This window comes from Pinus tabuliformis, chromosome 6 (assembly GCF_031772625.1).
Source record: "Pinus tabuliformis cultivar Carrire ecotype Pingquan chromosome 6, CPIR1, whole genome shotgun sequence".
Classification (NCBI taxonomy): domain Eukaryota; kingdom Viridiplantae; phylum Streptophyta; class Pinopsida; order Pinales; family Pinaceae; genus Pinus; species Pinus tabuliformis.
Window position 1 is genome coordinate 901,333,312 of NC_142292.1, and position 6,176 is coordinate 901,339,487.

Consider the following 6,176-nt stretch of genomic DNA (forward strand, 5'->3'; position numbering starts at 1 on the left):
TGACATGAGTAAAATGACAATTATGAAGATCAAAACTATTTACATTTTCCAACATGTTTAACTCATGGGATGAAGTCATAACCGAGACCTTGATTATAAGATTCCATGAGTAGTGCAGGGGAGCATGCTAGACCATGAATTGACCTTAAGACTCCATGCACATGTCATTAGAGAATGACAGATGGCTACTGGGATGTAAGTTTCTAATGAATACCCCATGCAGGAAATTCCTTGGATAAGTAGACTACTAGGAATGGGGCTTTCCTAGGCCTGGAAGGGTGAGTGATTAATGAGCTTCCATGCAAGAAATCCTTTGGCAAAGTAAACTGCTCGAAATGGGGGTTTCCTGGGTCCATAGACATGAATAGCTTATGGGTATGCCTATGATAAATGGGAGGTGAGCATGAGGAAGCCATAGGGAGCTACATGAAAATACTATGTGGAGCAGTGTGACTGCCACTGAGTGCTTTCCTTTGGATTGAGAACCACTCAGTGAGATGGAGTAGAGGAAGAAGTTGGTTGAAAATTATGTGGAGCACACATAACATTGAGTGCTTGCTTCAGTTGATGAACTACTCAGTGTAGAAGTAAAGAAGAAGCTATAGAGATAACTATTAATTATAAATTTATTTATTTCTTGTTAAAATTATGCTTTAATTTGGTTTAAATTTATGATTCATAATGACTCAAGTTATTTTTAATATGATTATGTGATGTTCTAAATTGGTTTAAAATTTATGATTATCTCTCATGACATATGTGACCGTGACGTAGTAGAATCAATGAACTACCCAACATATGTATATGAGTTTGAATGCAAGGTAAACACCATCAACTCAATGACATCATAGTGTATAGTAACACAATGGAGCTTAAGACTTCTGAAACTAGGCCATTTTGGTGACACAGGAACCTTTTGATATGCACTAATCACCATGACGTGTCTCATGAAACATGTGATTTGTTATTAAAACAAGGCAGAGTGATGTCTTGGTTGAGAAAATTATTCCTATGTGAGGAAGCCATGCCAAGAGATGGATCATCCAAGGGACTAAGGAAGTAAATAAGGAGATGATTGAACTTGGAAGGTGAGTGACTACACAAAAGAAGAAATGGATCACGTAGAGGGATTTATGAAGTAGAGAAGGGGATGTTGGAACTCAAAAGGTGAATTGATTTTCATAGAATCATGTGTGTATTGATTGGGATTAGGAACGAGTTAGATGTGTCCCATAAAGAAATGATCTAAAATTGTTTCTAGAAGGAGGACTGAGCACAATGGATGGCATGGCTAGACATTGGAGGTGGATCGTGCTTCAAAATCAAGTAATTGAGTAGGTCAAGATGCAATAAAAGCGCTTTATACCAAATCAAGCCACATGGGAGATGGTAGATCAAATGAGGGTGTCATATCCATTTTTGGTTGTTGAGTAAGAAGTTGTAAATGTAATTGTAAATATGTTAGATTTGTTTATAAAGCTCAGTTTTGTTTTAGTATTTTGTTGCTAAAAACCAAGGATGATGTTACACCTAAAGGGGTAGGGTTTGTAACATCCTTGGTATACTCCCCTTGATTTTTCTAATGTAGTTGTACTTTGCTTATAAATTTATTTGAATTTCCAAAATAATGGGTCCACAAATACATGATCTGAAGGGGAAAAGGAAAAAGAATCTGAGTGGTGTTAGGTAGCACTATTGCTTAATCAAAGATGCAACTATTAAGAAATATATTAAAGAATTTTCCATGAGGAACATGAAGAGACACACAAGGAAAAGGATAAAAAAATTGAAAAACAAAAAAAGGCTCTCTTTGGGGATGAAAGAAATGGGATGAACGAAAAAATTGGACCTTTGGGGCTGGTAAACCATATGTAATGAAAATTCCCATACTCCTAGTGTCAAGCTTGATTTCCAGCTGATTTCACTTGAAGAATGCCCACGGATCACGAATCTAGCTCGGGAATTACTGTTGTAAGAAATAGAGATTGCAACTAGTTTATGTTTAGGTGGAAAATTGAATCCCCTGATCCGGATTTAAATAGGAACGCAACAAATTACAGAGATAACCATATACACAAAGATGCAGCGGAAATAATACTTCATTTCATTAATGGAAAATACTGAAATATGCTTACAACCAGAAATGGAAATAAACCAGCTAGGGCGATGGTAGCTTATCTCTGAGAAGAGATGTGGTGGCTACATGCCTCTGAACTATGTTACAATGAGGCTCGAAGGCCTATTTATTGTTGAGAAACAATGGAAAACCCTTAACATTCCAAAACCTAACCCTAGGAGATGAAACGCCAAACTGTGGGCCCCGTTTGGGGTAAATTGGTACATCAACTTCCCGGGGTCGTAACTTTGGCATACGATCTCCGTTTGACGCGTACAATAGCTCGTTAGAAAGATCTATCCGAGCACTACCACGGGCCTAAAAACGTCGTTTCGGGCCTCAAAATGGCTCCGGAAGTTCAGGACCCGAAAAACTGCTAAAAATAGTAAGTTGTGCTACAATTAAGGAAACTGAAAATGCTGAGAAAGACAATGGTGGGGGTCCAGGTGGACTTGGCAGGTGGCCACCAATATCCACCTGGATCATTCCTCCCCCCTTAGGAAGCAATGGTCCCCATTGCGTTGAGCTCCTCCATGAGATGAGGAAACTTTTGCTGAACTTGTTCCCTGGTGAGCCACTTGCCCTGCTGAAGGAGTTGGCCTGCTTTGACAACTCGATACAGTTGGATATTCTGTTGGCGAGTGTTCTTGATCTGTGTGTCCATGATCCGATCAGTTGCAGCTTGTTCCATGCAATCTGGATTTAATTCTGTGGGTTTGAGCTGTTCTGCAATGTCGGATGTGTCTAGCAATGGTGGAAAGTATGGCCGAAGGCGGTCCACATTGAACACTGGGTGCAGGCCAAGGAATGGGGGAATGCTGAGCTCAAATGCATTGTCTCCCATAGCCTTAGTAATGGTGTAAGGACCATATCAGAGTGGTCTCGATTTTCGATAGGCTCCAGTAAGGCGTTCCTTTTGCAAATGCAACCAGACTTTGTCGCCCACCTAAAACTTGTGTGGCACCCGATGTTGATCATGTCGCTGCTTGTACTTGGCATTTGATTTCTCAAGAATGTCATGGACCTGCTGGCGAATATGTTGGATGCGCTCAATGAAGCTGGTGGCCTTATCTGTTTCGGATCAGACATGAGCTGAATTTATGTGAGTAGCTGCAAGTGGCATGGCCACATCAATGGGGCATAGTGGCTGGAATCCCAAACCCACCTGAAAAGGACTATGGCCAGTGGAGCTGTGAAGAGCTCGGTTGTAGCTGTGCTGAACATAGGGGAGGCTCTCGTCCCATGTGCGTGGATGCTTTGAGTTATACATGCGCAGAATGTGCACAATCATCCTATTGACAACCTCTGTCTGGCCATCAGTTTGAGGATGGAAGGCTGTGGACTTCGTGAGTTTGGTGTCCAGCATTGACCAGAGACTGGACCAAAATGTGCTGAGGAACCGACTGTCCCGATCTGAGATGATAGACTGTGGGATCCCAAAGTGCACCCACACTCGTTCAAAGAAGAGTTTAGCAGTGGCTTCTGCTGTGATATTCTTCTTGCAGGCCACCATAATGGCCATCTTCGAGAACCTGTCGACGACCACAAAAACACAGTCATTTCCATGCTTAGTGGAAGGAAGGCCTGACATGTAATCCATGGAGATGGATTCCCAAGGTCGACTAGGGGTAGGCAACGGGGTATAGAGGCCGTGCTTCTTAATGGTCGGTTTGGCAATGGCACAGGAAGTACATGATCTGATGTACTTCCCAACATCCTGTCGAAGATTCGGCCAATAGAAATAATTTTGCAGTACTGCCACTATTTTCTCAACCCCAAAATGCCCAGCAGCCCGACTGTAGTGTGCTTCCCAAATCATCTTGGCACGCTCGCTTGAAGGAACACAAAGGTGACCGAGGTGGCATAATAGGGCATCCTGGAGGTGAAAATCTGGAACATGCCGACCCTCCAAGAGTGTCTGGTATGTGTGGCCGAATTCTGGGTCGCTTTTGTAGAGAAGTGGCCAATCAGAAGTCTCGTGCCCACAAGAGTTGAGCACGGTGGTTAACGCCATGATCGGTGGTCGACTGAGGCAATCTGCAACATTATTGGTGCTGCCCTTCTTATACTTGATATTCAAGTGGAACTGTTGCAGGTATGTAGACCACTTCTGATGGCGATCATTCTGCAATTTCCCTTGGGTCTGTATGAACTGCAGGGGTCGGTGGTCTGTGTGGATGACTGTTTCCTTCCCCAAAATGTAATGCTTCCATTTCGGCAGGCCTGTACAATGGAATACATCTCTTTATCATAAGTGGGGTACTTCCGGACTGTGTCTGAAAGTGTTTCACTGTGATATGCCACTGGATGTCCATGTTGAGTAAGGACTGCCCCAATAGCATAGTCAGAGGCATCTGTCTCGACCTCAAATGGTTGTTGTAAATCTGGTAACGCGAGCACTGGTGCCGTGCAGAGGCGATCCTTCAACTCCATGAATGCCTTCTGTTGAGATTCAGACCAAAAGAATTTTGCTTTCGCCCCTCCCTTGGTGACTTGACTCAAGGGCCAAGAAATATGAGAAAACCCCAACACAAACCTGCGGTAGAAGTTGGCAAGACCTAGAAAGCTGCGGAGCTCTGTTAGAGTGGTTGGAGAGGGCCAATCCCGAATGACTTGGATCTTGGCTGGATCGACATGCACCCCCTGTTCATCAATGATGTATCCCAGATACTGAACCTGGGTCATGCCAAAAGTGCATTTCTCCAAATTGGCACATAGCTTGTGTTGCCGCAGTGTTTGGAGAACCTGTCGGATGTGGTGGAGGTGCTCTTCCCAACTCTGGCTGAAGATCAGAATGTCATCCAAGTATACTACTACAAAGGAGTTGGTGAATGGCCGCAAGATGTCATCCATTAGCCTCATAAGGTTGCAGGAGCATTCGTCAATCCGAAAGGCATAACCAACCATTCGAAAAGGCCCTCCTTGGATTTGAAGGCAGTCTTCCACACATCAGAGGGTTCGATTGGTACCTGGTGATATCCTGACTTCAGATCGATCTTGCTGAAATATTTCGCCCCCTTTAGTTGGTCTAGGAGGTCATCAATCCGCGGGATCGGGTACCTATTACGGACAGTGATCTTGTTCAGCGCCCGATAGTCAATACAGAGTCTCCACGTCCCATCCTTCTTCTGTACCAACACGATCGGGCTCCCACAAGGCGATGAACTCGGACGGATGTGACCTTTCTGCAGGAGCTCCTGAATCTGCCTCTTGATTTCATTGTTCTCCAGAACGGAGTGCCGATAAATTGGTCCATTGGGTAGCGGCACACCTGGGGTCAGATCGATGGAGTGCTTGACTTGACAGTGCAGAGAACCCCTGCAGGGGAGGTGAAGATGTCCTCGTACTCCTCCACAACCTTGTCCATCTGTAGTTGTCGTGCAGAGGGACCCCGTCTGGAGGCCGCGGCCACTGTCTTCTTCTTTCCTTGAGGGCGTATCATCAGGAAAACAAATTTCCTGGTTTTGGAAATGATCTTACTGCATTGTTTTGCAGTAATCAAAGAGATGGCGGTAGGTGGTGCTACCTCTGGTATCCTGTACAACTTATTTCCCAATGTAATAATAACAGCACGGGGCCTTGATTCATACACAGCATGTCGCTTCCACAAGTATGGTTGTCCTAGTAATACATCACAAACTTCAAGGGGAGCAATGTCACACAATACCTCATCCGTGAAGGGCTTGATGTTGTATGGAAGGCGACACTGCTGGCTCACGCGAAGATCTCGTCCTTGGTGAAGCCACCCAATGGTGTATGGTTGTGGATGTGTTGTGGTCGGTAAGCCCAACCGCTTCACGACCTCTGCCGAAATGAGGTTCTTTTGACTCCCGCTATCAACAATGAACTGTATCGGGGAGCCCTTTACCCACATCTGGGAGTGGAAGAGACGCTCCTCCTCCTCTGGATCTTCGGGTTCATTTTTCTGGATCTTTGCGGTAGCAACAGTGGCGTTGGGATCTGCATCAATGATCTGCTTCCCTTTTTCATTCCCCTTATCGTGTTCTGACTCAGAGTCGGAACATGCATCTGATTCTGAAACCTTTAGCTCAGCCACCAG